We start from the raw sequence: 11,378 nt of genomic DNA, 5'->3' as shown, positions 1-11,378 counted from the left end.
TCCTAAAGAGCCCAGCTGCAGTGCCATGCTTTAGAAAGGTGCAAGCTGTTTTCTCCTCATGGCTGCCTCATCTCCTCTCCTCCCCTCCTTTTGTGGTGTCTTGTGTTCAAGGGGCTAGTTGATAACAGTTCTTGCACCCAGAAAAGAACAGTAAGTGCAGTTGTGACTGGCCTCTGCATAGGCTCACAGAGTCTTCTCCCCGCAATTGGACATCTTACAATCTGTCCCTCAGGGAGCAAGATATAGGATCAGAAGCATATCTAAGCTTCAAGCTTCCAAAGAGATTAATAATGTAAGCGTGTACTGGGAGAAATGAAAGGACCTGAGAGTGGCAGGAACTTCTGTCAGGAGTATTGTATGAGAAACTAGTATGTTTATTTAAAAAAAAAAAAAAAAAAAAAAAAAGGTTGGGCTGAGACAGTATGTGGTGATAAAGGTTTTATTGTATTAAATGGAAACTTAATAAACTATTTAATTGACAGAGAAAAAAAGAGCCACGTGTTTATAAAAAAAATTTGTTACATCTAAGAAAAATACTGCACTACTGTTCCATTAACGGGATGTTTTCTGTTTCTTATAATCTGTCTCTTAAGGGATTCCTTATTGCTATTAATTAGGGCTCCTGTTCAGACCTATTTCCTACCATTTGTTCCTGGGCTGTTTTTCTTAAGTAGATACTTCAACAATTTCCGTTGTCAACTTTTAATTCAAAAAGCTTCTCTTAGTCGTAATCTGTTTCCAGATACTCAGGCCTTGTCTACACTACGAGAGTAGTTCGATTTTACTTAAATCGAATTTTTGGAATCGATATTGCAAAGTCGAACGTGTGTGTCCACACTAAGGACAGTAATTCGACTTTGTGAGTCCACACTAACGGGGAAAGCGTCGACATTGGAAGCTGTGCACTGTGGGCAGCTATCCCACAGTTCCCGGAGTCCCCGCTGCCCATTGGAATTCTGGGTGGAGCCGCAAATGCCTTCTGGGTAAAAAAAATGTGTCCAGGGTGCTTTTGGGTAACTGTCGTCATCCGTCCATCACTCCCGCCCTCCCTCCCTGAAAGCGCCGGCGGGAAATCAGTTCGCGCACTTTTCTAGTCAGTGACAGCGCGGACGCCACAGCACTGCGAGCATGGAGCACACTGCGACCATCGCTGCAGTTGTGGCCGCTCTCAACGCCTCGCAGCTTATCATACACCTTTCCCTGAGGCAGATGCAGATAAGTCAGGCGAGGAGGCTACGTCACCGCGGTGATGGCCTGAAGTCTGAGAGTAGCACAGACCTCTCAGAAAGCAGGGGACCCAGCGCCGAGGACATCACGGTCGCAATGGGTCATGTTGATGCCGTGGAACGGCGATTCTGGGCACGGGAAACAAGCACTGAGTGGTGGGACCGCATAGTGCTGCAGGTCTGGGATGAATCCCAGTGGCTGCGAAACTTTCGCATGCGGAAGGGAACTTTCCTGGAACTTTGTGAGTTGCTGTCCCCTGCCCTGAAGCGCAATGACACCCGGATGCGAGTAGCCCTGACTGTCCAGAAGCGAGTGGCCATAGCCCTCTGGAAGCTTGCAACGCCAGACAGCTACCGGTCAGTCGCGAACCAGTTTGGGGTGGGCAAATCTACTGTGAGGGTTGTTGTGATGCAAGTAGCCAAGGCAATCGTTGATGTACTGCTGCCAAAGGTAGTGACCCTGGGAAACGTGGAGGCGATCATAGATGGCTTCGCAGCGATGGGATTCCCAAACTGCGGTGGGGCCATAGATGGAACTCACATCCCTATCCTGGCACCGGACCACCAGGCCAGCCAGTACATTAACAGAAAGGGCTACTTTTCCATGGTGCTGCAAGCACTGGTGGACCACAGGGGACGTTTTACCAACATCTACATCGGATGGCCGGGCAAGGTTCATGACGCTCGTGTTTTCAGGAACTCTGGTCTGTTTAGACGGCTGCAGCAAGGTATTTACTTCCCGGACCACAAAATAACTGTTGGGGATGTGGAGATGCCTATAGTCATCCTCGGGGACCCAGCCTACCCGCTAATGCCCTGGCTCATGAAGCCCTATACTGGCGCCCTGGACAGTGAAAAAGAACTCTTCAACTACCGGCTGAGCAAGTGCAGAATGGTGGTGGAGTGTGCTTTTGGCCGTCTCAAGGGGAGATGGAGAAGCTTGCTGACTCGCTGTGATCTCAGCGAAACCAATATCCCCATTGTTATAGCAGCTTGCTGTGTGCTCCACAATCTCTGTGAGAGCAAGGGGGAGACCTTTATGGCGGGGTGGGAGGTTGAGGAAAATAGCCTGGCTTCTGATTACGCACAGCCAGACAGCCGGGCGATTAGAAGAGACCAGCGGGACGCGCTGTGCATCCGGGAGGCTTTGAAAGCTAGGTTCCTGAGTGAGCAGGGTAACCTGTGACTGTAAAGTTTGTGTACAGAGAAGCCGAACCTGCCCCCGTTTCTTTACCCAGTTAATGTTGACTATCCTCTCCAGTTACATACCCCCTTCTCCCCCCCTTCCAACACACGTTTCGAAATAAAATCAGTTCTACTTTGTTAATGAACACCGTTTTCTTTACTACTGTTTTCGCGGGAATTTTTTAAAACTGGGACGCGGATTGTGGTGCGGAGCGGGTGTAGTGTAGTGACGCAAAGAAAGCTTCTAAACTCAAGGATTGACAGGCTCCGCTGTGGTGGGCTGGTTCTTTCAACGGAGCCTGTCACCCCTCCTGATCGGGACTGTGTGTATGGGGGGGCTATGTGACTTTGTGGCAGGGGGAGGACGGTTACAGATCTCCTGCTGTGTGGCTCTGTGATCCTGCATAAGGACCGCCGCTTAAGATCTGTAACTGCCCTCCCCCGCCACAAAGTCACAGAGCAACCCACCCCCCACTACAGAACATGAAAACCACCTCCCAGACTGACCAGGGCAACTAGTCACTGCACTGTGTATGTGCCCTGCTGCTGTACCTGCCCCCGCCTATGTACCCTGCCAAAGGTGACTGTCCTGTCCAATTACCATCCCCCTTTCCCCCCCTCCTCCAAAAGAACATGATGGAAACATTAGTTAACAGAAACATATTTTTTATTATCAACTACACATGGAACTGGGAGGTGAAACTTGGACGGGGGCTTGTGTCAGGCGGGAAGGAAAGAACTTGTCAAATTTTGGGGAATGAGAGCCTTCTGCTACTAGAGCTCTCTGCAGGGGTGGAGTGAGAGTTTGCGTGGACTCTGCCGCCTCTCCTTCTGTGCACTTTGGGTGAGGGGGGTATGGGACTTGGTGGCGGGGGAGGGCGGTTAGAGATGGACTGCAGTGGGGCTCTGTCCTCCTGCCTCCGTTCCTGCAGAACATCCACAAGGCGCCGGAGCGTGTCCGTTTGCTCCCTCAGTAGTCCAAGCAGGGTTTGAGTCGCCTGCTGGTCTTCCTGCCGCCACCTCTCCTCCCGATCCATGTTTGCTTGCTGCATTTGGGACAAGTTCTCCCGCCACTGGGTCTGCTGTGCTGCCTGGGCTCGGGAGCAGGCCATAAGCTCTGAGAACATGTCCTCCCGTGTCCTCTTCTTCCTATGCCTAATCCTCGCTAGCCTCTGGGAGTGTGATGCCAGGCTAGGTTGTGAGACAGTCGCAGATGGGGCTGTGGGAATGGGAAAAAGGGAGTGAATTCCTCAGAAAGATAAATGTAGTTGTGAACAAAGAACATAGTCTTTCTCTGTGAACAAGACCATGCACAGCACCTATCACATGCGCACTCAGCACAAGGTCGAATTCTCGGCCTTCGCATTCAGTGCCTGGGGTCTTGCACAGCACATTTGAGAACCGTGTCAGGACAACGGAATTTCTGTTGCAGGCAGACATGGTAAGCCGTAGACTTGTGGCAGCTTAAAACTTTAATATTAGCAATGGCCTCATTTCACATTGAAATCAATGTCGGTCCCTGCTGCCAGCAATCCGGCAAGCAGGAACTCTGCTCCTGTCCCACACCCTCGCGGCTGTCCCCGGGAACGATCCCTTTCGGCTGCCCCGGCTGCAAACCAGCGGTTACAGTTCTGTAAAGGAACGGTAAAGCAGTCCCAACACTAACATTCCCCTACCTCATTCAAAGCAGGTCACCATGAGCGACATCACCCTCATGAGGATCTCTGACAGCGAGAAAGAGAGAATGCTCCGGGAAAGCCTCCAAAGACCAGAGCCGTATGCCGCCCTGCTGTGCAGAGCAATGATTCCCGAGTACTTGCTTGTCTCGTGGCGCGGCAACGTGTCGTACTACGGAGGACCCAATAAGGCCGCTCTCCCCAGGAACCTAATGCAACGGATTTCCAATTACCTCCAGGAGAGCTTCCTCGAGATGTCACAGGAGGATTTCTGCTCCATCCCCGGACATATAGACCGCATTTTACTCTAGCTGCTGTAGCAGTGACTAAACAGTAGAGCGGCTTGGGCAGGACAATCATGCAAAATGGACATTGCTAGATTTTTTTTTCAATAGTTGCACTGCCCATGACTGAACCGTTAAGCGCCTAGGGCAAACTAATCATGAGAAACCCATTTTTTTAATTGTTAATATTCCTGTTCTGTTAAAAATAAATGTTTAGATGTTTACAACACTTACTGGCTGATCCTTCCCCAGATTCTGTGTCCGGGGTAACGGCTGGGGACGGTTGGTAGGGGATCTCTGTAAGGGTGATGAAGAGATCCTGGCTGTCGGGGAAACCAGCGTTGTGAGTGCTGTCGACTGCCTCGTCCACCTCTTCTCCTTCCTCATCTTCCCCGTCCGCTAACATGTCCGAGGATCCGGCCGTGGACAATATCCCATCCTCAGAGTCCACGGTCACTGGTGGGGTAGTGGTGGCGGCCGCACCTAGGATGGAATGCAGTGCCTCGTAGAAACGGGATGTCTGGGGATGGGATCCGGAGCGTCCGTTTGCCTCTTTGGTCTTCTGGTAGCCTTGTCTCAGCTCCTTGATTTTCACGCGGCACTGCGTTGCATCCCGGCTGTATCCTCTCTCTGACATGTCTTTAGAGATCTTCTCGTAGATCTTTGCATTCCGTTTCTTGGAGCGCAGCTCGGAAAGCACGGACTCATCACCCCACACAGCGATGAGATCCAAGACTTCCCGATCAGTCCATGCTGGGGCCCTCTTTCTATTCTGAGATTGCACGGCCATCACTGCTGGAGAGCTCTGCATCATTGCCAGTGCTGCTGAGCTCGCCACAATGTCCAGACAGGAAATGAGATTCAAACTGGCCAGACAGGAAAAGGAATTCAAATTCAAATTTTCCCGGGGCTTTTCCTGTGTGGCTGTTCAGAGCATCCGAGCTCGTACTGCTGTCCAGAGCGTCAGAGTGGTGCACTGTGGGATAGCTCCCGGAGCTATTAGCGTCGATTTCCATCCACACCTAGCCTAATTCGACATGGCCATGTCGAATTTAGCGCTACTCCCCTCGTCGGGGAGGAGTACAGAAGTCGAATTAAAGAGACCTCTATATCGAACTAAATACCTTCGCGGTGTGGACGGGTGCAGGGTTAATTCGATGTAACGGCGCTAACTTCGACATAAACGCCTAGTGTAGACCAGGCCTCAGTTGAAGACCAGTAAACCCTACTGTACATCGGTGTATTCTTCTGCTGCATGTTGCAGCTTCTCTTTCACACAGGTCACAAATGATATTCAAATCCAGCTTTGAATCATGATCAGTATTTCATTTACTGAACCAGCAAGTTTCTTTAATATTTATAACTGCAGCATGTTTCCCCATCTGTGATGTAACCATTGCTCCTATATGGTATGACACTGCAGTTTTCTCTGCTTGTCTTTATCTGGTCGTAACAGCTTTGGTAGCTGGATAGGCAGAGGTGCATACTGTAAGGCTCTGCCTCCCCTGCGATGAGAATCATACTGGTAAACACAGATGGAGCTGGCAGGTGGACCAGGCCTAAATGAGAGGTGCAGTTATTTATAATGCTGTTTGTTCAACAGCTGGAGCATTAACTCAGATAACTAGTTTACCAATAACTTTTCTCTCCTTCTTTGTTTCTGAAGTTGCTGTCTGGTGATGGGTGCTATATAGGAACTGAGATAGTTTGGTTTGAGAGCTATTGCATTATACTCACTGCAAGCAGAAAAAATGGTTACTTACCTTCTTGTAACTGTTGTTCTTCTAGATGTGTTGTTCACGTCTATTCCAATCAGCTGTGTGCCCACCACATGCATGGTCGTCAGAAACTTTTTCCCTTAGCAGCTCCCGTCGGGTCGGCTAGGGAGCCCCCTGGAGTGGCACCTTCATGGCTCAATATATGACCCTGCTGACCCAACCCCCCCCCAGGTTCCTAATTGCCAGCTACTCCGACAGAGGCGAAGGAGGGTGGGTATTGGAATGGACGTGAACAGCACATCTCGAAGAACAACAGTTACAAGAAGGTGAGTAACCGTTTTTTCTTCTTCGAGTGCTTGTTCATGTTGATTCCAATCAGGTGACTGCCAAGCTCTCCCCCAGAGGTGGGGTCAGAGTTAAGGAATCACCGATTGGAGAACCACCCTGCCAAAAGCTGTGACCTCCATAGCATGCTGGGTGATGGCATAGTGGGTGGTAAACGTATGCACCGAAGACCAGTTTGCCACATTGCAGCTCTCCTGGATGAGCACCTCAGCCAGGAAAGCGGCGGACAAGGCTTTAGTTCATGTCGAGTGGGTCGTAATAGCTGGGGCTGGGACCTTGGCGATGACATAGCAGGTACGGATGCAGTCCATGACCCAGGAAGAAGTACCTTATGAGGGGACCGGAAGCCCCTTCACCTGGTCTGCCACCGCTACAAACAGTTGATTCGACTTCCTGAAAGGCTTTGTGCGCTCAATGTAGAATGCTAGCGCTCTCCAAACATCTAGTGAGTGAAGCCTTTGCTCCTGCGCATTCGCATGTGGCTTGGGATAGAAGACTGGTAGAAAAATGTCTTGGTCAATGTGGAATTGGGATACCATCTTGGGCAGGAAGGCTGGGTGGGCCCTGAGTTGTACTTTGTCCTTATGGAAGACCAGAGCTGACGTGTCCGTTACTAGGGTCATGGAGGGGTGAGGGGTGCTAGACCCTTCACAGACCATGCAAGGGTCTAACCACCAGCGAAGGGCTTCTAGAACTTGCTCTGGTACTGTTCCTACCGAGTCCAAGCTGTCTTGACCTGGGCGATAAGTTGAGGTGAGCCATGCCTGGAGCAGCCTGAGCCTCAGTCTGGCATGTCTGACCACATAGGTGCAGGTTGCCATGTGACCGAGGAGACTCAGGCATCCCCTTGCAGTTGTGGTGGGATGCTGCCCGAGAGTCTGGATAATATCTGTCATTACTAGAAATCTGGACTCTGGCAGAATTGCTCTGGCCTGTACTGATGAATTCTATTCTTTGGGTCAGTGAAAGTGTGGACTTGTTCACGTTGAGGAGGAGTCCTAGTCTCTCCAAGATGTCTCTGACTAACCAGAGTTGGGACTCCACCTGCTCCCTGGAGCACCCCCGCAGCAGCCAGTCATTGAGGTAGGGATACACCTGTACCTTCCTCTTTTGGAGAAAGGCCGCAACCACCGACACTTAAGTTCACTTGGTGAACACTTTGGGGGCCGTCAATAGATCGAATGGGAGCACCATGAAGTGATAGTGTTTGTGGCCGACCGCAAACCTCAGGAAACGTCTGTGGGCCGGACGAATGGCTATATGAAAGTACGCATCTTTCATGTTGTGGGCGGCGTACCAGTCTCCCGGATCCAGGGAAGGTATGATCGTGCTCAGAGAGACCATGCGGAACTTCAACTTCACCATGAACTGGTTGGGTCCTCTGAGGTCTAGAATGGGTCTGAGACCTCCCTTTGCCTTGGGGATAAGGAAGTATCTGGAGTAGAATCCCTTTCCCCTGAGCTCCTGAGGAACCTCCTCCACTGCCCCTATAGCAAGGAGCAAAATTGCACCTCCTGAACAAGGAGTTGCTCGTGAGATGGGTCCTTGAAGAGGGTCAGGGAAGGGGGATGAAGGAGGGGAGGAGCAGAACTGGAGAGAATATCCCACTTCTACCATGCGAACCACCCCGCGATCCAATGTTATTTGCGACCAAGCATGGTAGAAGTGGGACAAACGATTCAGGAAGCACTGTGAAGGATCCAGGATATTGGAGGGTACGCCGTCCTCGGGTGTCCCTTCAAAATCTTTGTTTGGAGCCCAACAATGGCTTAGTTAGGCCCTGATCCTGCCCTGAAGGCGGGTTTGAAGGCTTGCGCCTGTGATTTCTGCCCCTTTGCCTATAAAAATCCTGCCTCGACCAAGGAGGGTATGGGTGTTGCTGTTGCAGTGATTGGGGCTTAAAGTGGTTGCAGGGGTGTGCATCCCCAAACACTTAATGGTCGCCCTGGAATCTTTCAAACTGTGCAGCTTGGAGTCAGTCTGCTCCAAAAAAGCCCCGTGCACTCGAAGGGAAGGTCCTGCAGGGTTTGCTGCACTTCCGGGGGTAACTCAGACGCCTAGAGCCATGATGTTCATTGAATGGCTGTTCCTGAGGAGAGGGTACGGGCGGCCGAATCTGCTGAGTCCAGGGGCACCTGCAGATTGATCTGTGCAACCGCTTTCCCTTTCTCTACTATAGTGGAGAATTCCATTCTGGAGTCCACCAGTATCATGTCTTTGAACTTCAACATGGTGGTCCATGAATTGAAGTTGTACCTACTGAGGATAGCCTGTTGATTGGCTATCCTCAGTTGTAGGCCGCCCATGGCATAGACCTTTCTGCCAAAAAGGTCCATCCTTTTCGCCTCCTTGGACTTGGGGGCCAGCCCTTGCTGTCCTTGACGCTCCTTCTCGTTGACTGCCAATACAACTAGCGAGCATGGCTGTGGGTGCAAGAAGAAATACTCAGATCCCTTGGAAGGGATGAAGTATTGATGCTCAACACCTCTAGCAGTCGATGGGACTGAGGCCGGGGTCTGCCACAGAGTTTTTATATTGTTCTGCATCGTCTTGATTGAGGCAGAGCCACCTGTGATGGACCTTCGGGGGCGAGAATGTCCACCATGGGGTTCTTGGTCTTGACAACCTCCTCCGCTTTCAACCCCATGTTGCGGGCGATTCACCTGAAGGGGTCTTGGTGCGCCCTGTGATCTATTGGAGGTGGCCCGAAGCTGATGCCCCTGCTACAGCTTTGTCTTGGGAAGAAGACAAGGTGGCTAGTGGAGGTACTGGGTCCTGCTGTCCCTCTAAGTCTCTGACCTCCTCTTGGTCAGTACAGACTGTTGTGGCCACCACAGGCGATACCTGGGGCTGGTCCTGTGGCGGAGATGTCTCGGCCACAACCCAAGGTTAAGGGCATGGTTGGGACAGGGTGGCCTGGGATCTTCAAGGGTGGGGTCTGTCCCCAGGAGAGTGGTGCTGCCAGCATCCTGACGCAACAGACCTTGATCGCTTTGACAAAGTGCCCTGGGCTTGATGATACGCCCCGGGGTCCAAAAGGGCCATTGCAGTGGGGATTGCCAGTTCGGTGGCAGCTCCCTTTGTTGCCTCTAGGATCTATGCCGACTATGTCTTGAATAATATGAGTCGGCATCAGACTCTGAAGAGGCCAAGCCTGATCTTGAGTACCACGGCAGTGCTGAGGTCCCAAGTGCCAATGCTCAGTGCCATGATTTCGGCCTTCTTGTGTGGCACTGGAGAAGTTGAGCAGTGCCGGCTCGCTGATCCTGGTTGTGGCGCCGGAGACCACCAGTGCCGAGGGTCGCTTGTGCTAGAGTCCTTCCTCAGCCCCGTGTCGTATACAGATGACGGAGCACTCCGTACGGATGCGCTTGGTGCTGGATCCTGGCGCTCTGCAGCCAGTTGCTGGCGAAGAGCGGACTCCATTAAAAGCTGTTTCAGGCGGAAGTCACGCTCTTTCTTCGTTCTTGGCCGAAAAGCTTTACAAATTCTGCACTTTTCCGTTTGGTTCGCCTCCCCCAGACACTTTAGGCAAGAGTTGTGGGGGTCTACTTATGGGCATAGGCTTATTCCAAGTGCTGCACGGCTTAAAGCTGTGGGCTTGCGGCATGCCCCGGAGCCCAGGGAGGGGATAGGGAATGGGGAGGTACCCCGTTCCACACCTACTAACTAACTTTATACAATAAACTACTAATAAAACTAAACACCAATTAAATCTACTAAGAAAAGCTAAGGGAGCACTTGCTGAGCGCTGTTCCAGAGACGGTAAGAAGGAACTGAAGAGGGGTCAGGTCGGCAATGTCCTATATTGAGCGCCATGAAGGCACCGCTCCAGGTGGCTCCCTAACCAACCCGATAGGAGCTGCTAAGGGAAAAAGTTTCTGACGACTGTGCACGTGGCACACGCACACTTGACTGGAATCGCTAAGAACAAGCACTCGAAGAAGAATCAGTGCATCACTGATATAAGGCAGGGTTGTCTGTTGATCCAAATGAGAATTGTCTTCTAATCTTTAATACTGTCACATGAACATTTTGTATGGATAGCAGATAGGCTGAATTGCCCTATATGTACTTTATATTTTATTATACATGTCTGATTTGCACTACATATCTTGGAAACATAATAAGGGATTTAGCAAACCGGGTTCATTATAAACAATTCTGCACATTTCTCTGCTGCCTGTCATAAGCACCTGGCTATATTAAGAACCACAGGCCAAAGGCCAGGAGATCTTATAGCTTCAAACAAGGCGGGTGGGGGAGTACCTGTCTCACCAGACAGGCCTGAACCTGCAGGCATACTCAGAGAATGTCTACCAGCTGTTACCAACCAGCCACCTCATCAAGTGGGTGGAGGCAGGCCACTAATAGGTAGAGGGACAGCAGAGAACTATACAGAAGAAAGCTGGGGGCACAGGGAAACATAGGGCAAGTGTGAGAGGTATTAAATGTGAGCAGGAGAGAGAGAAATAGCTGTTAGGACATTGGTCTCTAAGTCAGTTCAGCTGCTTAGGTGCCTTATTTCAGGATAGGGTTCACAGCTGAAGACCCCAAACAGAGGGAGGTGTCTGTCTCTGGCCTGTCAGCAATGTAGGTGCCTAAACCCCTCTCCTCAACGTTTTACTCCTGGTTAACTTCAGTAGCTTCCCCCTCAGCTGGCTGGCTTGTGAAAAATGCCTTCTGTAGGTGCCTAACTCTCCCTGTGTATTGTATGGGGGAGCCAGGGTACTTCGCGTGGGGCTGAAAATTCCACCGAGTGGCAGTTGCCTAGGATTTAGGCATTGCAATGCTGAGTGAAGCAATGCCTAAGTATCTTTAAGGATCTGCCCCATGTGCCTTTTTTTCCCATCTTGTAAAATAAGGATAATGGCACTTATGATCTTTTGCAAAGTGGTTTGATCTCGCTCTGAAACATGACAAGTGTACAGTACTTCCCCCCCA

Source organism: Malaclemys terrapin, chromosome 9 (genome assembly GCF_027887155.1).
Source record: "Malaclemys terrapin pileata isolate rMalTer1 chromosome 9, rMalTer1.hap1, whole genome shotgun sequence".
NCBI classification, from domain to species: Eukaryota; Metazoa; Chordata; order Testudines; family Emydidae; genus Malaclemys; species Malaclemys terrapin.
Note: the sequence above shows the minus strand (reverse complement) of the source record.